Source organism: Lagenorhynchus albirostris, chromosome 12 (genome assembly GCF_949774975.1).
Source record: "Lagenorhynchus albirostris chromosome 12, mLagAlb1.1, whole genome shotgun sequence".
Classification (NCBI taxonomy): domain Eukaryota; kingdom Metazoa; phylum Chordata; class Mammalia; order Artiodactyla; family Delphinidae; genus Lagenorhynchus; species Lagenorhynchus albirostris.
In genome coordinates, this window is record NC_083106.1 from 9,016,984 (window position 1) to 9,039,631 (window position 22,648).

The 22,648-nt window shown below is 43.3% G+C and overlaps 1 protein-coding gene across 1 annotated transcript in view; it reads right to left on the reverse strand.

Annotated features, from left to right (window-relative positions):
* The window catches only part of TULP4 (TUB like protein 4), a 222,115-nt gene extending 202,006 nt beyond the window's left edge, over positions 1-20,109 (reverse strand). The window contains exon 1 of the mRNA XM_060167747.1: positions 20,092-20,109. The gene's annotated coding sequence lies outside the window, so the exon portion shown is untranslated. The remainder of the gene's footprint in view (positions 1-20,091) is intronic.
* Positions 20,110-22,648: the final 2,539 nt, after the last annotated feature.

Consider the following 22,648-nt stretch of genomic DNA (forward strand, 5'->3'; position numbering starts at 1 on the left):
TTCAAAGTGATGAATGAGCCTATGTGTTTACCTAGTCCCTCTCTCAAATTCCTTTAAAATGATCAAACAAATATAAAAGTGCCACAAGAAGTTTTTGCACAAAACAGACAGGCACTACTGACAGGCCCTTGAGGAATTTCTAAAAGACACGGAGCAGATAGGTTTAGACTGATAGAAAAGTAACAAAGAGCCTAATTCAGCCAGGAAAGGCAAGCACACCACGGAAGCGCTTTAGGCAACGTCTGGCCAAAGAATGGCTGTCTGCACTGGGTCGGTGAGACCGCACAGGCCTTCTTATTGCACCCATGGGCAGGGGAACGACACTCCAGGTCACGGTGGATGCCACAGCAATGAGCTGCCTGGGAAAGGGTGAAGATCAGCCTTGCAAAGAAGTGAAGCTCCCCAGTGATCGGAGGACTTACTGTCAGACGGCCACAAACTGTACGCAGAGGCCTAATGTAGCAGCAGCTGGTGCAGGAGGGAGGGCAGGATATCAAACTGAAGACCCTCTTCTGGAACGCTCTCAGGGCCTACCCTCCTCTCAGTCTAACAACTATCTAAAAAGCAAGGGAAGCCTGCTTTTGCTTCCTCTGTAGGAACCCAATGCCGGCTTCTCTTACCACTTCGCTGCTTTGGTTTTCTAACTGTTTGACATGGTGGTATGACAACCTGGGTGTAAGATCTCTGAGGTCAAGGATCACATCTTTCACTCCAGCTCTGTATTCACAGACATGCCAAAGATTGATAACAACAAAAACAGGAACAAAGATACCAATTCTTCCCCAACATGACCACTCCGTCTTGTAAAAATTATAGTTTCACCACTGGACTAATTCTCAAAGATCTGATCATCTTTCATCAGCCCATAGACTCTTCTTGAATATTGTCCTGAGATCAGTTCTTCAACTACTGAAACATCAGTCATCTCTGGCATCTGTAAACCACTGCACCATGCCCTCTCGCTGAGGAGGCATTCTACTGACTAACGTAATAAGAATTCTTTAGGTGGCCCTTCCTCATTAAAACTAAGGCATATTCAATAAAATGCAGAGTAATGCTTTTTATTTTTAGCATACACCTAAATTATTTTCATCCAAAAGTTTAGCCTAAATTCTAACTCAGTAAATGACAAACAAAACAGAACATAAGTATTTGTATAATCATTGCAAAGAAACAACCCAGAAGGATTTAAAAAAAAAGTACGATGATATTTACTACATCTTTACTTTAAAATAGCCCCCAGATGGAAGCAACCCAAACAGCAAACACTGAAGAATATCATTATATGATTTATCTACTTGGTGGGATATTATACAGTCCTCAAAAATGTGTAATTACCCATGTGTCCATCAACAGATGAATGGATAAAGAAAATGTGGCATGTACATACAATGGGATATTGTTCAGTCTTAAAAAGGAAGGAAATTTCTGACACACGCTACGACATGGATGAAACTTGAAGACATCATGCTAAATGAAATAAGCCAGTCACAAAAGGGCGAACACTGTATGATTTCACTGTAAGTGAATATAATGTGGTAACTAGAGTAGTCACACTCCTACAGACACACAGAAAAAGGGTGGCTGCCAGGAGTGGGGAATGGGGAACGAGTGTTTAACGGGTACGGAGTTCCGGTCTGGGAAGACGAGAAGTTCTAGAGGCGGATGGTGGAGATGGCTGCACAATAAGGTGAATGTCCTTCAGGCCACTGACCTGCACACTTTAAAAATGGTTAAAAGAGTAAATTGTATGTTATATGTTTTGTCGCAATAAAAAGCTATAGTTATGAAGACTATATAGAAACATGAAAAATCCTTGTGCTATGTTCAATTTTCAAAAGCATACAAAGGTGTTTGTAGGAGAATTCAATATAATGCTGTGCTTAAGAGTTATAATAATGGTGGAGATCGCGGGTGATTTTCCACCGTTTTATAAATGTACTGTAATATACTGCTGCTTTTTATGCTTACACTTATAAAGACACTAAGTGTAACACCAAAAGAGCGAAGCTCAGGTGTCTGTAACCACAAAGCTCCCTCACGTACTACTCCTTTCTCCATTCATACAATCCTAAACTTGGGACACGAAAAAGGTTTATATATGCTTAATATCTGGGGGCTGTGCAATGACCTAACAACTGCTGGGGAGCTCTCGGCACACAGAGAGGATTTAATTTTAACCTAACAGTTTTCCTCTTATCCCCATTTTCAAAGTTTAAGAAGAAAACGGGCCTTACTTGAGCCAATATTTTCTATCAACATAATTTCCTTCTTAGTCATTACTTTTAAGCCACCTTAACTCTTTTGTGGGAGAAGGCTGGGCTCTAAATAAGTAAGTAAATAAAGTTATCATCAAATAAAATTTCTTTTAAAAAGGAGGGTCAGAAAAAGTGAAACGGGAAAAGCATCTGAGCAGGAATTGGAAGAGGAGCTCCAGTCAGCTGTGCTAGTTAGTGGCAGGGACATGCCAGGGGTGCACAGCTGCTCACAGACTGCTTCCCATCCGTAAATGGAGAGTCGATTTGCTGCACTCTTTACCACCTTTACTGACAACACTATAAAGATCAAAGGTGACAACGTTTATAAAAATGCTCTGAGGAATGTAACATGCTTTATAAACTAAAAGGTGGTGCCTTATCAAATTTACAATACTAATTTACAATACTCATTTACAATACTCATTTACAATACTAATCTACAGTACTAACTTACAATACTCATTTACAATACTAATTTCATTTCTTCTGGGTTGTCATAAGGCACCACATCAAATCGGCCCCCTCATATGTGCTTTTGTTTTTCCATTATTACTTCTAACTTCTGTCGTTCTGAGAGCACCGAGTCTCCCCAATCCTCAGAGCTCCCCAGCTCTGCATTTCTGAGACAGAAGGACGGTTCAAGGCATTCTATTTAAGACAAGACATGTCAGAGGCATCCCCCATGGTATGTAGAAAGAGGCCTGCACAAGGAGAGAAAGGTCATATGGAATAAAGGGTTTCCCATAACCCACATGCAGTACTCCCAGGTTTCATCCAACAGCAGGGCTCCTTCAGCACTATTTTAGAATACCAGTGGCTTCTAAACTCTTTAAAGCAGAAATGTTTCCTATCCTTCTGAGGGCAGGAAATCTAGTACAGTGAGGGGCATGTCAGATAGAGCAGCCTTCCAGAGGGTGTCATCTTCCACTACGCCAATATTTACTCAGGTGCTAACCATGCCCTTCCCCTCAAGGCCAGTGATACTCATACTTCCACACAACCCACATTTTCTGAGGAGGGAAACTGAGTTTTTAATTTTAAATACACTAATAAGTCAAATAGGTAATAAACCACCTTTACGACTGATGTGCAAATACAATAGATCCTGCACATTTGACAACATGACCAATTCCCAAATTCTCAAATGGCACTAATTCCCAGAATTGTCAGACTGCTCTTTTCCTTGCAATCACTAAGTGATACTTTCAAACCTGCTTGGATTATTGCATACAGCTTCACAATTCAGACAGAGTGTTCAATCCCAACTTAATTCCAACTCACAGAGGAATTCTCAAATTCATACAGGGGATCTATGGGTGTAACCAAACAACTAAAAGAGGAACTGTTATTGTTCATAACCTCAGAAGTCGGTGGAGCGTTCAATCTGCCAATGAGCCAGTGACCCCGACAAGATAATGACGGCAAGGAAGGACAATCCACTGGTGCACTTTGATCTTAGGTAAATGTGACAGAGGAAGATCCAAATTCATAAGGTTAAAATTACTGCATTTTAGAAAAAGATTTACAGAAGGATTCCTTCTGATAGCAAGCAGTCAGGGCCTTAACCACTGACTCCCCTTGTATATTTAAAATATAATTTAATTTAAAATATTGTATTTATACTCAGGTTTTCAGGAATCTATCTCCCACATCAAGCTACCCTGCTCAAGGAAACTTTGGCCACAATTTCTCTGAGTTCAAACAATGCTGACATAAAAATAGGCTCTAATTTATTTCACTAAAAAAGAAATTTAATTTTAAAAAAGGTGATTCCAGAATGTGTTTGGCAGGTTCATCTCCTCAACTCACTGGATTTTTTGTTGGTAGTGGAGATGGTAGCACTTTGTTCTGATTTCGTTTGGGGTCTCACTGTTCTGTGTAATTTCTAATGCAAAGCGTATTAGGTGCTTTCACAGCCTGGTTCCATCTTCTGTGACCACTCATGAGTTCTTCCCAGGAAATTCTGGAACAGAGAAAATAGTCTCTAGACACCAGGATCATAACAATGAAGAACATGGGTGTTGGCAGCCACGTTGTGCCACATGGACCAGGGAGCAGAGGATGCTGGTCTGGAACAAAGAACTCGAAGCACTGAAGGAAGCTATGAGATGGGGACAGAGAGAAGGAAAGAGCTTCCCAGGCCCATCCACAGAGTGTTCCAGTCTCTGGCTCCTGGCCTGAAGCCCAGCTGTATCCCTGCAGAGATTTTAGGACACAGCCCAGAATCCTTCCAATAAATTGCCTTTAGTGTATAAACGAGTTCAGTTAGGTCTCTCTAACTTATAACCAGGAGTCCCCTAACTAACAGAGGGCTCTGTGGTCCTTTCTGTTGATTGTTTTGAAGGAGGCAAGCTAGAAACCTGCAGGTGGCAGATGGAACCCAGCCGGGTCTGCAAGTCAGAAAGGCAGGCAGCACCTCAGAACCTGATGCAGCGGCAGGGGTTGAACAGGGTGACTCCAACCTCACACATCCTCAGCAGGCCACCCGAGGGCAACTCCTCTAGTTAACCTACCAAGTAATGCTAGATTAAAAGGGGAGTGAGCTATTCTCTATTCCACACCCTTGCTTTAAAGAGGAATACAGGAGAGGCAGAGCAGCTTTCAGGGTACCGTCAAAAAGCACTGTGCCTGGAGGGCAGAGCTTCCCAGGTTCAGGAACAGCAAACTAAACCCAGAACAACGGGGGCACGGCACCTCTATCCCACCAAGTCAACTCCCAGGCGGAAAGGAAGGAAATCCCAGCTTAAAAACCACAGGGACATCCATCAGACAGAGCATGCTGATGATTTTTTTATACATATATTTGGTAAACAGAGAAGAAGCATCCACTATTTTTACTTGGTTAAAACATGACCCATCATGATAGTCACACAACAGCATAAATGTACTTAGTGCCACCGAACTGTACACGTTACAAATAGCTACAATGGTAAATTTTGTTATGTACATTTTTCCACAATTTAAAACAACAAAAAAAACATGATACATCAAGAGTCACAGAGACTGAGCCCCCCACCCTGCGACAAACACCATGCACGGTGTTACCTGAGACAGTCTTGTCAATAACGTGTCCCCTTGCCGTGGGCAACTCAGAACAGAACCGGGGCGACGTGAGTGGCCGTTTGGGTGGGTACAAGAGAGCTGCGGTTTGGGGGAGGTGGGAGCGGGGGCTGCTGAGCCCAGGCAGCCACGTCCTGAAACCAGCAGTGATGAAAAGCCACTCCACAGGCTATCTCCCCTACCTCCTAATACCTGATCAGCATAGTCTCAGCATTACTAATTCCTAAGTATTTCAACATGAACTCCTCAGAAGTCACTGCTGGTTTCCTATCCGCCACAAACAGATGGCAACCCAGAAGAGTCCTGTTCCCATTATGCCGACTTGGCGGGAGGCTCACCTGCCGCCACCTGAAACACCGATCCCTCCCACCTGCACACAGAAGGCTCCCAAACACAACTCAAATCCCGCCCAGATGCCCACTGATCAGCATCCTTAAAAGCATGGGGGGGAGTCTCATTACAACTCCACTAATTAATAAACATAGGGAGGGACCACATCGCATTCTAACATGATTACAGGAGACTCTGCAGCTTTCGTTGCAGTTCCACTCTGCAGCTCAGGCTGGTTCCCGGCCTGATTACACTGGGACGGAATCCAGTTTTCTAATATATCCATATGTATGAGAATCAGAGCAGATCTCATTACATCAAACCTGGAGGAAAACCTCTGGAGATGCTAAAAGTTCAATTTTAGCCACATTAATATATCCTTAAAATTTTACTAACAATGAAACTATCTATCCTGTTTTTATAACTCCAACACAGATTTCTTAGCTGCCATTTTTTAACTTAAATAATCAAACACTAAGAGAACGACAGACTGTTCACAAATTATGCCTAAATTAGAAAACATGAAAGCTGCCTCTGTGCATGGATATGTACATGTGTGTACACACACACACACTGGCAAGGAGGAAGAAAAGGAAAAGTAGATTGTTTACTTCACCAGATTCCAAGCAGAGATGTTCTTTCACGTTTTGTGGACACACCTGACCATCACCAGGGCCTGAACCACTGACTGATCCTTGCCTGCTCAGCAGATCCAACGGGACTCTTTGGAATGCTAAGCCAAGGTTTCCTTTAGCAGAGGCAGCTTAAGTTAACTACAGCTCCACGTTCTCCTGCCACTCTCCAGTGATGAAACCCTTCAGGGGCTCTGCTCCTGCAATAAAGACCAAAATCCTTAAACACGGGATACAAGGCCCAGCACGAAAAGGCATCTCTTTCACCAAGTCCTCTGCATTTCCTCAGGGAAACCATCTCTGACCTTCTGACCAGATTAAATCCCACCTTTATACCCTGCATTTCTCCTTCGTGGTATGAATGAATGAACGAGTTAGCATGTCTTTCAGTGCAAGTAACAGATAATCTCAACTCAGGTTGCCTTAAACAATAGGTAAATGTATTTCACAAAATAAGTCCAAAGGCAGGTGCGTGGTTGGCTCCGAGGAGTTCTCGCTGCTCTTTTCTCGGCTCTGTCCTCTCCCCTGCACCAGCTTCACGTTCAGATTGTAGAAATGCGGCTGTAACAACTCCAGGCACCACATCCAGACAGGACTGTACTCAGAGGAAAAGGACTATCTTTCCTAGTGTTGTCATTTTAAGATTGAGAAGTACTCCAGAACCTCTGGCAGACCAGAACCAGGTCTCTTGCTTATCCCTACAGCAGTCACCGATGGTGAGTGGGACCCGCAGGACTGGCTGAAACAGATCAGGACTTACCCCTGTGCTGGGGATGGATCGCCTCCCCCACAGCACATGCAGACGGGGAGGGTATCTAAACAAAACCCCAATTCCATGACGAAGGGAAGAAAGGATGTTAGAAATGCACTCAACAGGGTCGGCTAGTTATCAATCTGGGATACGTGCTGGTTGTTGCCAAGAGAAAACCCCACTAGCTTCACCCACATGCACCTATAAAACCAGCAGCAGCAGCTTGGACAGGAGGCCACAGGGCAAACGAGGGGGTAAGAGAAGAGATGCGGACTTTCGATCAGCAGGTGCAGACTTAGGTCCCAAGACGTCTGCTCAACAGTTATGTGACCGTGGGCAAACCCCCAACCTCAGCTTTCTCATAAAATAAAAAAATACATGCTTGACATAATGTGCAAGGTTACTGTGAAGACCAGATAAAACGGTAGATGTGGAAAAAGGCTTTATAAAAACAATGATAACTAAAACTTGTAAAAAGTCACAAGCCACTGAGAAAAACTCCTCCAAAAAAAAAAAAAAGTTGTCTGTCTGGCCAAACTGAAGCAGGTATAATCTACTAATGGATCTCTGCTTTAAAAATTACATTTCTATTGATTTACTTGTGACTTGGTTGGAGGCTTTCCAACATGATCTACCGATTCTCTCTGGGTTGAGGTGGAACAGAACAACTCTACAGAAACTGCCTTAGGGGTCCGTAGGAAGCCAACCCAGGGTCCTCTTCACTTCTGCGTTGACCCCTCCTCCTCAGGCACACACAGCAGTCATATTCTCACTGCCTTCTAAATCGAAAGGCGGGGGGGGGGTGGTTTACAAGTCAGAAAAGGCTAAGAAAACCTAAGTGTTTTCAGTTAGGAGAGGGGAGACGGATTTGAATGCACAAGTAGAAGCCAGTGGTTACCCAGGAGACAGCTCAGCCCAACTCACGTGAACGTGTGTGAGTCGCGATGCCTATAGATAGTAAGTGCAGAGGTATCTAAGGCCTCCCTGCTAATGCTATTTCTGTCAGGCAGTGTGGGCATGGAGCCACCCAACATGGCTTGTGTTCTACCTAATCTCCCACCTGCCCGCCCCACCTCTTCATTCATCTGTCTCCACTTACCGTGGGGTAGAGATGGGCAAGCGAGCCACAGAGAGGCTCAAACCCATCTAAAGAGTAAGATACGTGTTCACCTACGCCAACCACATTTTCTTCTCATTAGATACATCCCCCTTCATTTGGGCAATAAAGTGAGAAGACTGGCCGTGCCTAGTACTGTGATTCGAGAGGGTGAAAGCAGTGATATTCTGGGCTTACTCTGACGTCTAGGAACTTAAAACGCTGCCTCACGGTGAGGGTGCCTTTCTCTCCGAGACTTAAAAATCAACAACGTATGATTTTCCACTCCAGTCCAGGCAGAAGAACCAGGTAACAGTGTGAGAGCAAAGACATGTTAGGGAATTACAATGCAGGGAAAACGGAGGCAGCAACTGGCAGTCTGGACAGTTTGAGAGGTATTTCTCTGCCCAAGTTCCCCGTGGTCGCACACATGCAAAACAGCGCCACTCCCAACACACACGCTTCCAAGGGGCAGGTGTGTCTAACAAGACCGATGATCAAGAATATTTTCCGTCTAAATCATGTGTATGTATGAAAGAATTCTGTAAACCATAAAGCTGCCATGTCCCACACCAGTGCAGTGTCTCGAGCTCAGCTTCTCCCCAGAGCACGTTGCCATGTGTGGTCCTGACTCTTCAAAACCCACCCCATTTAATGCAATGTAGTGCCCTGAGGAAGGACATCAGTGAAACTGGTGCAATCAGAAGTAAGTCTAGAGTTTAGTTAATGACAACGTATCAATGTTAATTTCTTAGTCTTGACAAATGTTCTATAGTTTTGTAGGATAACATTAGAGGAAGCTGGGTCGGAGGAACTCTCTGTACCGAGTATCTTTGTACCTTCTGCAAATCCAAAACTATTCTAAGATACGAAGCTTATTTTTAAAAGTTTAAAACACCTGTCTGCTTAAAAAAGGAAAAAAAAAAAGAAGGGAAAAAAACACACTGCATGGGAAAAGACTTTCTAAGCAAACCATCAGAGTAGAAACTACGGAAAAAAAATTGAAAAACTTGACTACATAGAAAATTTAAACTTTTATACATAAAATATGCCATGAACAGAGTTGGAGTTGAAAGGCAACCAAGAAACTGGGAAAATATTTATAATATACATGCGAGAAAAGGGGTTGATATACATAACACAGCAAACTTCATATATTTTTTAACTTTTAAAAAAAGGCCACATGCCTAGGTACTCCATCTGCTACAACTGCTTTCACACATATCAAATCTGTATGTCCAAACTCCAATTCAGTCCCTTTAAACCACGTTTCTTCCCATTCCACCCACTGCCTCTGACAGCCCCCCACACCTGGGGGCTCTGCTAGAGAAAGAGGGCTTCAGTGCAGCCTTCCCCACAGCGGCTAACCCTGTTCAATTTGTTGGACCACTCCTAACCAAAGTCTCCTTCTAGAATCTAGGACTCTTTTCTTCTTTATGAGCGCAATATGTCAAGCTTACCTACTTGGTGCCCACAATACTGAAAACAGGTCAAACCACAACCAGAAGTGGGAATCCTGAGAAAAGACTAAGGTGTGCGAAGACCTCGCAGGTCAAAACCAGATTCAAATTTCAGCACCAGCCAATCAGAAAAAAAGGAAGCAGAAAAGCACTCACCACAGGTGGGCAGTCGCCTCCCACCTGGAGCCCCATTTACCTGGATTTCTAGAGAGACTCACCTATTCAGAGAAAAAGCACCTTCTTAAAATAAAATACAGTTACAACTAACTCAGCAGTTTATATTAGAGCCAACCAATCTTAGTAATTTTTTGGTTGTTGTTATTTCTGTGCTTTTAAATTTAGAAGGGGACCAAAGAATCTGAAGAAAGAATATACTTCTTTCAAGGTGTCTCCATATATGTAGAGTTTATGTCAGTTAGAATTATACTAAGAATTAATATTAGTCATATTATATTAAAATTAAGAAGCAAAAAGAACATTGAAGTTCCATACATAAAACAATATAGAAGTCAAAAGATAAAATATTTTTCACACAGAATAGTGTGACCATGATTAAAACCACTAGATAAAAATTCAGGAGCTAGAAGTTTGCACCCCAGCTGATTACATTCTTCCATTAACCTTAGGCAGACTTTCTGTTGCCCTACTTACCTGGAGTTTCCTATGCTACAAGACAGTAGTTCATATCTTAAAATAACTCTAAGTATTTAAGACAGTACTTAAGGCCAAGTAGACACAAAACGAAGAATAGAATTAAACCCAATCTTAATTTCTTGAAGCTCATTCATGATCTAATTTGTGAATAACTCCAGACTCCCCAGCAGGCTTCCTTCCTCAGACATCTCACCTTGGGTCCACCTTACTGCTCATTAGCACCAAAGGAGGTTTAACTTAAACCAATTGTGCTCGTCATTAACCATCTAGTAAAAGGTTTGAAGCAACTGGCTTATATTGACCTCCGGTGATTATTGGTATAGTTCACGTGACAGTGCCTACCTCTCTCCCACAAGTTTCAGCTGTCTTACATACACCAGAGAAATAGCTCAATTCCCCAAAGCCAAATACACGCACATCCTTCTATGTCACATGAAAGAGAAAAACTTCACCATCTGAACACGCGTGAAGGACGGCCAAGGAGATTCCATTTCTATGACCATTAATCAGCAGAGATCACTGTTGTTTGCAAATCACAGACAGCAAAGAAAGGGAAGACAATGGGATATCCCAAGGCTCTCAGAATTAAAAACAATACACCATTTCTGAACCATGGGTTAATCCTGAGACTTCTCTACTTATTTACAATAAACTTATTACATTAAATTCATAGGAGACTGATGTCAAAGCACCTCATAAACATTATTGCTCCTATGAATACCTCTGTGAAGAAAAGCATTTGTAGCCTAGGAGGGACCTACAATGGTACTTAATGTTTCTCTATCCCATTTCTTGCACATAAATACACATAAGTACAAGTCCTATTCACTGTACTGTATCACGAAATTTTTCAAAACAACGTTAATTAGTTGATCAAAAACTTAAATAAATCTATTCCATACAGCAATGTAATTGTGCAGCTTGTTAATGGTCCAGAAAAGATTTGGTGCTGATTAGTTAAAATTAAAGGTTGACATAATTAGATAAAACTGAATTATGGTGATAACTTGTGGACTTCATATATCAGCACTTTGCTCTCCACTGATAACAGAGACCTGGCTGTCGTAGCTGTAAGAATGGTGAGGAGGAAGCAGATGCAAAATCAAACACAAACAGGACACCATAAATCCACAAAGGCTGGGAAGTGATGCTCCAGTTAGCTATGACGGATGGATTGTGGGAGGGACCCCGATCCCACGCTACTTAATTTATCCCCAAGTCCCTCAAAATCAAAGCTGGGTGAGGAGACAGAACAATGTGTGTGCCACTTTCATTCTCACTCTGTCATAGTATTAAAAATTACTACTGTTGGAATAAAATAAGCAAACTGTGAGCTTTCTTTTACTGAGTTGCTGTATTTTATTCCAAGCATTTCAAATATTACAGAATTTATTTCATCATTCAGATATCAGAAAATTCTGAAAAGTTAACTTCCTACAAAGGAAACACAGACTGGGTTTCTCATTTCCTGGGAAAAGACGGCAAGCACAAAAACAAAAAGGGTTCCAACTATTTGTAGACACTGGAAAATGTGACCTGGGTTTAGCCACATTCATCCACCTAGCTGTCCCCATGATCCAACCTCCTTAAACTTCTTTCTTTCAGGTAAGTTAAATCTAGGAATGACTTTTTGAAGGCATTCGTGTGTAATATGACAGATGTTAATACATATACTTCCTGATGATTTAACACAGCAGTAACTATGGCCACCTGACATGTCAGCTCTGGTGTCCAGGGTTTTCATCCACACCATCAGGCTAACTTCTTATCATGCATGTTTTGATATTCTAACCACTGGAGCTGAATTTGTCCATCTGGGTTGTGGCTAAGAGGACGGTCTGAAGCTTAAGAAACTGATTTACATGTGAAGATAATCCTGTATATTCTCAGCACATGATAACATCACTACTGATCAGCTTTTCTGGAATATTAAAACTGTCCCAGTACTAACCGGCCTGTCCTCGTGGAGGACCTCTGGCACTCTGACACAATGCCATGTGTTTCCCCAGGACAGTATCATATACTCTTAAAAGCCAAAGATGAAGGAAAGGTTCATAGGGGGCCAACAACATGCTACTCAAAGTATGTTCTACACAAGACTCTTCATTTCTCTTGCCAGAGACTGAAAATTACACACACACACACACACACACACACACACACACACACACCCAGGTGTAACTGCCTCCAAAATTTAAACTAATCTTCCCTTGCTGATTGCAAGAAACTGGTCAAAGAAACATTCAGTTAGGATGAAAAAATTCTGAACCCAGTGATATTTGTCTCTATCAAAGGAGAATTTGAAAACACTGAGCAACAGTTTTAGAAAGTAGATACCAAAGAGCCTGTAGAACCAAGTGTCCCACACAGTAACTAGCTTGGGATCAACAGGTGAGGCTTAAGAGGAAAGGTTGAGACTGTCATAAAAATTATTCACGAAAAAGGCCAACTTCTTAGCCTTAACCAGACATGAACAGATCTGATACAAGAAAAACGATAACCCAGTGGTTCTACTATGCCCATTCCAAACTGGGAGAAAATGTCCAAGTATTAAGACTACCAAAAAAAGACACAGCAGAAATAATTGTAACAACATAATAACTTATATTATGCATTTCCAAATCCTTTCACATCCCTTAAGGTCTAAATTAAGTCTTCAATTTTTAAAAAGTGAGAAACTGTATTTCTCAAAGCTCTTTCACATCCATTTTGACTCTAATTGTGCTTTTGATTAGAAATAATACCAGTGAGAAAGATGTTCAAGTGAGTCTGTAATATCTGCACAGCACCTCTGCACACCTACAGAATAATTTTCTACACTCTACAGCCTACTACGCCATTACTAGGAGGCTTTCCATAAACACTACTTTTCCATTCTATTCTTAAAATACTTTCTCTCAAAGGTGGGTATCCTTGTCATCACATAAGCCCAAAGACTTCTATTTCTACTTACTGACATCAGAGAAATATATTTGATTCTGAATTAACCACATTTAAAGGGAAAAGAGCATAATTTTTACAATCCAAGAATAATCCAAAATTTTAATTTTGACCCATTTTCTATGAAAGCCAGAAATCAAATAGAGTTGACCCACTGGTATAGGTCCTAACATGCCCAAAACAGAAGTTAAAAGGAAAAGAAAGCCCAAGTTTATCAGAGTGTGTAGTAATTTATGGAGATGCAGTAATTAATTCAATGTTTATGAGCAAAGAATGTATTTAATTTTAACTGAATGTGTAGTGGGCATCTATCGCCTTGTCTTCCTGGAATGTCTTCCCTTTCTTTAGTTAAAAGCACCCCAACTCACCTTGTGATTCCTCCATTCTATATCTTTGTGGGACTGTCAACTGAGAGCAATCCTCTACACACACACACACACACACACACTCACACTCACACACACACACATACAGCCAAAGGGCAAATTACCTAACAAGGCCAATCACAGTCTCTCCCCAGGAAAACTAAATCTTTCAACACAAGAATGAAATCAGTGGGTGCTGTCTTCAAGACCACGGCACCTGTAACAGACTGCCCATTAGGCGGCTCCTGAAGCCTAGCTCCTCGAAGGTCTGATTCTTGGCCTGCAGAGCCTAGTCGTTCAGCATTTTCTATGCCTATATTATATGTAATTGCTATGCCTACAGTTCTGTAACCTCTCTTTTTCACTCAATAATATATAATGGGCCTCCTTCCAGATTGGTTAATATAGATTTATATCATTATTTTCAATGGCTGTATGCAAAGAAGGTACCCTAATCTATTTAATCAATTCCTTACTTAAGGTTATTTACTAAATAACCGTATACAGTAAATAGTTCTTTACTGTATACATATACCTTTGCTAACTTTTCCTACTATTTTTTAGGATAAGTTCCTAAATGTGGGCTTGCTGGGTTAAAGGTTATGCAAATTTTACGTTTTGACACATAATAGTAGCTATTTAGAATAAGTGCACTGGACTTCCCTGGTGGCGTAGTGGTTAGGAATCTGCCTGCCAATGCAGGGGACATGGGTTCTATCCCTGCTCCAGGAAGATCCCACATGCCATGGAGCAACTAAGCTCGCGAGCCACAACTACTAAGCCTGTGCCCTAGAGCCCGCGAGCCACAACTACTGAAGCCCGCACGCTCTAGGGCCCGTGGGCCGCAACTACTGAGACCCGCGCACCTGGAGCCCGTGCTCCACAGCAAGAGGGGCCACCATAATGAGAGTCCCGCACGGCTCAATGAAGAGTGGTCCCTGCTCACCGCAACTAGAGAGAGCCCACATGCAGCAACGAAGACCCAACACAGCCAAATTAAAAAAATTTTTTTAAAAGATTAGAATAAGTGCATCAATTCACACCTCTACTGAGACCAAAGAGTATACATGTCCCTTCATCTTCACCAGCACTGGGATTTACTATCATCCTTATTCCCACTCCAAATTAGGAAATGCCCAAATATTAAGACTACCAAGAGAATGGATACCCAAAGTAATAATAACATAATACTTTATATCAAGCTTTACCAAATTGTTTCACATCTAGTAAGGTCTAAATTGAGTTTAAATTACATTGCCAATATAATCATTGAAATATGGTGTCTTAGTTGGCTCAGGCTGCCATTAAAAAATACCACAGTCTGGGGTGGCTTAAACAACAGAAATTTATTTCTCACCATTCTGGAGGCTGAAAACTCCAAGATTAAGATGGCAACAAGGCAGATTTCTTTTGTGACCTCTCATCTTGGCTTGTAAGTGGTTGCCATCTAGCTATGTGCTCACATGACCCCTTCTTTGTGCATGGTGAGGGGCAGGGAGGGAAGTGTTTTGGAAGGGGTTGGAGAGCTCTCTGTTGTCTGTCTCTTCTGATGAGGGTACTAATCCCATCATGAAGGCTCCACCCTACCACTAATTACCTCCCTAAGGCCCCATCTCCAAATACCAACACACTGGGGGATAGGGCTTCAACATAAGAATTTGGGGGAGAGACATTCGGTTCATAACAAATGGTATCTTATTTTTGCTTTTAATTTCATTTCTTCAATTACTAGTAAAGTTGAATATTTTAATATATTTATTGGTCATTTACTTTCTCTTTTATTTTTCTTTTAAAAATGGTCTGTTCTGATTCCAAACCTGGAACAGGAAGGCTACAGGATGAGCCTGGAACATCTTGTCACACCAGAAAGCAAGGAAGCTACTACAGGCTACTAGAGCTGTGTCATAAGGACTCAGAGCCAAACTGAATAAGTCTATCTGCCCAAAGATATGGCGATTTGAGCAACAAAAGGACAATAATTGAAATGGACTGAAACGCATCATATATGCTAAAACAGAGAAGTTCATAAAGATCCTCAGAAAGAAAAAAAAAGGAAAGAAAAGACCCTAGCTCTGTTACCATTGGAAGATGGCAGGGAACCAACTCATGATTTTGGAGAGTGGCAAATAAAGGGAAATAATCAAACATTCCTACACAATGTACGTATACCTCAGGGTGAGTCCTTCATGCTCTTCCATACAGCAAAATATACCACCATTATAACATTAGCTGAGGAAAAAAACATCATCTGCATCAGCTGCAAATTTCAGAAAGATGTACCATATGTCACTATCCACGTGGAAGGGAAATTAAAGGACCCAGAAAGGATATAACATACATATTAGTTTCATGCCCCATGGTTCCCATATTTTTAAAAGGTACTGTGCATTCTGTTGGTGGGAATGTAAATTGATACAGCCACTATGGAGAACAGTATGGAGGTTCCTTAAAAAACTAAAAATAGAATTACCATATGACCCAGCAATCCCACTACTGGGCATATACCCAGAGAAAACCTTAATTCAGAAAGACACATGCACCCCAATATTCATTGCAGCACTATTTACAATAGCCAGGACATGGAAGCAACCTAAGAGTCCATCAACAGACGAATGGATAAAGAAGATGTGGTACATATATACAATGGAATATTACTCAGCCATAAAAAGGAACGAAATTGGGTCATTTGTAGAGATGTGGATGGACCTAGAGACTGTCATACAGAGTGAAGTAAGTCAGAAAGAGAAAAACAAATATCATATATTAAGACATACATGGGAAGCTAGAAAAATGGTACAGATGAACCAGTTTGCAAGGCAGAAATAGAGACAGAGATGTAGAGAACAAACGTATGGACACCAAGGGGGGAAAGTTGGGGCGGGTGGGGGCGGGGGATGAATTGGGAGACTGGGGTTGACATATATACACTGATATGTATAAAATAGATAACTAGGGCTTCCCTGGTGGCACAGTGGTTGAGAGTCCGCCTGCCGATGCAGGGGACGCGGGTTCGTGCCCCGGTCTGGGAAGATCCCACATGCCGTGGAGCGGCTGGGCCCATGAGCCATGGCCGCTGAGCCTGCGCGTCCGGAGCCTGTGCTCCACAACGGGAGAGGCCACAACGGGAGAGGCCCGCGTACCGAAAAAAAAAAAAAAAAAAACTAAAAAGAACCTGCTGTATAAAAAATAAATAAGTAAAATTTTTAAAAAGGTACTGTGCATTAAAAAATAAAATTAAATAAAATTTTATAACAACTAATTTGATTTTCTGTTTTAATTAAACAAATCATAGTTAAATAATTTCCAGTGAGAGCTCTTGATCATCATGAGATTACCTCAGTTGCTAACACTTAGTATGTTAAAATTTAGAACCTTTACAAACAAAATGTAATGTATACATACAATGGAATATTATTCAGCCTTAAAAAGGAAGCAAATTCTGAAACATGCTACAACATGGATGAACCTTGAAAACATGCAAAGTGAAATAAGCCAGTCACAAAAGGACAAATACTGTATGATCCCACTTATATGAGGGACCTAAAGTAGTCAAATTCATGGAGATAGAAAGTAGAAAGCAGAAAGGTGGTGGTCAGGAGTATGTGGGGGGGGAGGAGGACAGAATGGGAAGTTATTGTTTAATGGACACAAAGTTTCAGTTCAGGAACATGAAAAGGTTCTGGAGATGGATGGTGGTGACGGTTGCATAACAATGTGAATGCACTTAATGTCACTGAACCGTACACTTAAAAATGATTAACATGGTAAATTTTACGTTATGTATATTTTATCATAAAAAACTTAGTATTTTAATGTTAAAATTTAGTTGACTAAATTAACATTATCCCAACCAAACTAAAAGAAATTCGACATTTCAATTACATATTCCCTGCAGTCTCACTAAGTAGAGATGTACAATTTGGGAAAAGCTTTTGGTAATACTGAAAATACTTCACAGGGTAGGAACCAATAGAAACCAATGCAATAACTAAATCAAGACATTTCATAACAGAAGTTTTACTCAATTTTTTTTTTTGCCATATGCGGGCCTCTCACTGTTGTGGCCTCTCCCGTTGCGGAGCACAGACTCCGGACACGCAGGCTCAGTGGCCGTGGCTCATGGGCCCAGCCGCTCCACGGCATGTGGGATCTTCTCGGACCGGGGCACGAACCCGTGTCCCCTGCATCAACAGGCGGACTCTCAACCACTGCGCCACCAGAGAAGCCCTTACTCAATTTTTTAATGCATTTGATGAATCACATGCATAGTTGGGTCACTCAATCTATCTTCAATCTTTCTCTATCCACAGAAGAGAACAGGAAAGAGATCATTGATACTGTAAATGCAGTGAAACAGATGAAGAACAATGTCCTAGCTTAGTCCTGCACATGGAAAGCACTGAAGGAAGGCTGCTGTCTCTTTATTGTTCTTTCATCACTGGGGATCTCAGCATCAATGTTGGATGGTTCAATATAAAACAGGTTTCATGAACCACATATCTTTTTATGGCTTAAAAAAGTTTTTTTCCATGCAGGGTTTTGGTGGGGAAAATGTAAATAATTACTACCACTCATATAGCTCCATATGAAAACTAGAAAGTTCAATATGATACACACATCTTTTCTAAATGAAAAGTTGGTTTTAAAATAAACAGTAGTAAATACATTACTATTTCTCGGGCACAGGAAGTTAACTTGGGCTTTCTATTCTTCTCCCATGTCATAAAGCTTCACTGTGTTAAAAAAATTTTCCCTATATGATCCCTCTAACTCAGTACTACATACTTCCAACTCTAGAGGTCAACAACACCTCCCCCCATCACAGGAAAACACTGCTACTTTCACAGCCCTTACTAAAATAGAGCACTTAAAATTCTCCAAAGAAATTCACATCCTCTAGCAACTCTCTCACACAAATTAAGTTCTATGCTTAAACACTAGATTTAGCTATTCACAATTTATTCATATACTCATTTCCACAACAGTAAACTATCAAGAAATAGAAAGGGACGGCTGAGTTCCTCCCAATCTGAGCGTGGCTATCATTGTACAATGTTGAGATCAGCTTCCAAACTGCCCCACCAGATCACCAGGAGTCCAAGCAGTTGCCTCTGGTTTGCGGCGTGGCTATGTGCAAGGAGCCCTGTCACTTTCCATCCATCACAACCCCAAATCCCAGCAATCAGTGCTGCAGGGCCTGGGGATGAGCATCCTCCAGGACCATAGCACCATTCCCTGTGGCCTTGCCTGCAAGAACTAAACTCCAAGAAATGCAAACCTGAGACACAGACAGAGAGGCACAAAGAAAGGGACTCCCAAATGTTTTTTTTACATTCTTCAAAACTTCAGAAATAAATTATTTTCCCTGTGCTTTTTTAAGAATCTGACTACTGGGTATCCTTAAGGTGCTGCTAAACTACTGCAAAATACAAAGAGGAGGACAATCCCCAAATAGAGAAATCCAGGGCAGAGCTCCCTGTAAGGGGAGCTGACTGTCCACCAGGGGAGAAGTGTTAGAAGACTTTCTGATCACCATGGCAATTTAGCAGGTAAGTCACATCCATCCCCGACAGAACTGTGTCACCCTTATTTCCTTCCACAAAGCTAGATGAACCTCACCTTTCCAACCTTAAAGTGGTGTGACAAGAAAAAGTAGACACCTCTCCCTACTAATTGCCCGAGCCGGTCAAACTTCAGACGCAGCATCATGCACTTTGTTTTTAAGCAGAGAGAAAAGAGGAAGGGTTGGCATTCTGAGCGGAATCCCCGTGATTTGCCAGAGGAAACAGCACAGACCAAACAGCAGAAGCGCCAGCATTTCCAGGCAGCTGCCACGACAGGTGACCGGGCCGCTTTGCAGACACCCCGCTCGGTCGGGGGTAACACGGAGGTGGGGCGGCAGGAAGGCCAAGCGGGAGGGGGACAGCCTGGAGGACGAGAAGGTGGGCAGAGGCCGGGAGGGAAATCCACTCCATCCAGACGCCGGGGAGGAAGAGGAGGAGCACAGTTTCCCCCGGGAAACCGTTTTCTCTGTCTCCACAATTAAGGTGGTTTTGTCTCCACAATTAAGGCGTTTTCTGTCTCCACAATTAAGAAAAAAAAATGGCTCCAAGCCAAACGCCTCCTGATTTACACACAGACACACATACACTCACGCGCGCGCGCGCACACCAAGCTCCTCTATCGCCCCATTTTCTTAGACACTGAAACAAAAGACTAAAACCGCTAAACGGCAGCGAGCGCCGCCCGGAGCCGGGTGTCGGCCACCGTCTCCCCACCGCGCCCTCGGGAAAGCCCACCCGAGGGGGCCGCCCGCCGCCCCCCGCCCAAGCCCCGGCCGGGGGCCGCCCGACGCACCCCCGCCCGCACCCGGCAGAGGGGCCTGGCCGGGGCTGGGGGGCTCGAGCGCCCGCCCCGAAGGGACAGGCGCCCGGCCCGGCTCCGGAGGGCGCTCCGCCCGGCGGTCGGGCCCGCCGCCCCCTCCACGGGAGGGCGGCAGCGCCCGGGCCGGGACGGCGGTGACAAGAGCCCAGCTCCCGCCTCACCTTCGGGCGCCGGTGGCGGCGGCCCCGCGCTCCTCCGCGCCTCTCTGCCTCCGCCTCCAGCAGCCCCACGCCGCCGCCGCCGCCGCCTCCCCCAGTGTCTCCGCGGAGTCTCCGCCTCCCTCAGCCGCCGCCGCCGCCGCCGCCGCCGCCGCTGGGCCCGGCTGTGCGCCACGTGATCGCGCCACGTGACCCGGCGCGGCTGGCAGGCGCCTCCCCAGCCAGCCTCGCGCCCTCGCGCCGCCGGGGACCCGCGTCCCGTCCGTTCACGCCCGCTGGCTCCGTACTGGGGTCGCGCCCCCCGCCACCCTCGCCTCGCGCTCTGCCGCGGGCCGAGCTGCTGACGCGCTCGTCACCTGCTTGCTGCCACGCGCGAAACCGCCAACTAAACAGACCCTCCAGCTACCGCACACTCGCGAGCACTCCCTCAAAGCGCACACACAACCGCCGAACACCCACTCGCGCGCCCACCGGTTCTCACGCACGTGTCACACACGCGCACCCCGCAGTCTTCGTCCCTCGGGGCAACTACACAGCCTGGACAACAGTGAAAACAGTAACTAGTCCAGTATGAACCCCACCCCCTTGAGGAATCCTTCCTACCCGGTAATGTAATGATTTGTGTGCGGTCCGAACTTAATTTGAGCCGGAAGTGGATATCACACTCTTGAAGTTGAAAGTCTGCAGAAAGCGCATGTTGCTTGTAGTGTGAACCACCGTATGTCTGCATGAAGACAGTCACTGAAGTGTCTTTGATGGTGATGATCTGATCTCAGATATATCGTATCTTTTTCAGTTGATCTTATGGGGAAAGGACTGGATAGCGTCATTTTAACTCACACAGAGGAACAAGAATTCACAGCCTTTTTCCTCCCATTAAATTGATGTCCTTCTAGGAATGGAAACTTTACGCATCCGTCCTTCATTTTCCATCACGTACACAGAAATGACACTGCTGATTGTGTGACTGTTTATGTATGTGTATTTTTAAAAAAATAGACAAGAGCAGCATCCTTTCTTTCTTGATTTGAGACATAACATGCCCTATATATTTAAGTATAGCAGCTAATCTTTGCAAGTGTTCCGCAATTTTTCTGTTTTGCCTATTTGCCAAAATTTTCACATCAGCTTCGGCTTCAGAGTTAAGAATTCCGGCTTCCGTGAATTTCTGGTTGTCAGAAAGAAAATAAAAGAGTTGGACTAGAGTCTTTAAATCCTGAAATTACATACCTACAATTTCACAAATGTTGGCAAGTACTACCTAGATTGTTTTAATTTTTAAAAAGTTTTTAAACGATAATATTTGCCTCATTAACATATGCACATAAGTATAATGTGTTCAAGAGAAGTATTAATATGAGCATTATTTAATCGCATTTTATAACATCTCTAAAATTAATTTTGACACCTTTCAGAAGTAAAACTACATTCAAGTCTTAGAGTACCTTAACCATAAAAGATAATCCTCCCTCATTGCAATGTAATGAGTATTTTGCTTCAACTGCATTAACTGGGGTCAGCAGTCAGGACCTGGAGCAAATTTTGAAAAATCTGACCCTGACTGTTAGACCTTAAATAGTTAGTAAACTGATGAAAGATGAAAATATGCAGTTGAAGAACTTTTCTTTTCTTTTTTTTTTTTTTTTTTTGCGGTACGCGGGCCTCTCACTGTTGTGGCCTCTCCCGTTGCGGAGCAACAGGCTCTGGACGTGCAGGCTCAGTGGCCATGGCTCACGGGCACAGCCGCTCCACGGCATGTGGGATCCTCCTGGACTGGGGCACGAACCCGTGTCCCCTGCATCGGCAGGCGGACTCTCAACCACTGCGCCACCAGGGAAGCCCTGAAGAACTTTTCTTGACCTAACAAATGCAATGGATATAACAGCCTAAAAATGATTTAACAAATACCATTAAGACTGAACAATGTGGGCGTTCTTTCTTCTGCAAAATGAAAAAATATTAAATTTGAAACCACTCTTCTCCTAATACCATAGTTTTCCTTATGGCTCACATGTGCAAACTCTCTTTTATTCAAGCACTGTTTGGCACAAATGCAGCCAACTCTCAGCAAAACTGCAAAGGCTCTCAGGTCTGTCTTCCACCTCTGCAGTTTCCCACAGCGTGAGCGGTGGTGTGAATGGTCTCCGAAGCAACTATCTTCATTGAAGTCCTGCTTCTACCACTTAGGAACAAGTGATAACAAGAACAACATACGTAACACCACTTCTTCTTTTTCTTTTTTGTCTTTTTTTTTTTTTTTTTTTTTTGCGGTACGCGGGCCTCTTACTGTTGTGGCCTCTCCCGTTGCGGAGCACAGGCTCTGGACGCGCAGGCTCAGCAGCCATGGCTCACGGGCCCAGCCGCTCCGCGGCATGTGGGATCCTCCCGGACCGGGGCACAAACCCGTGTCCCCTGCATCGGCAGGCAGACTCCCAACCACTGCGCCACCAGGGAAGCCCCTAACACCACTTCTTTAACAGTACATTCAAATAACAATATCTACCTCACAGGGCTGCTGAAAGAATTAAATAAAATAATTTATGTAAAGCACTGAGTATAG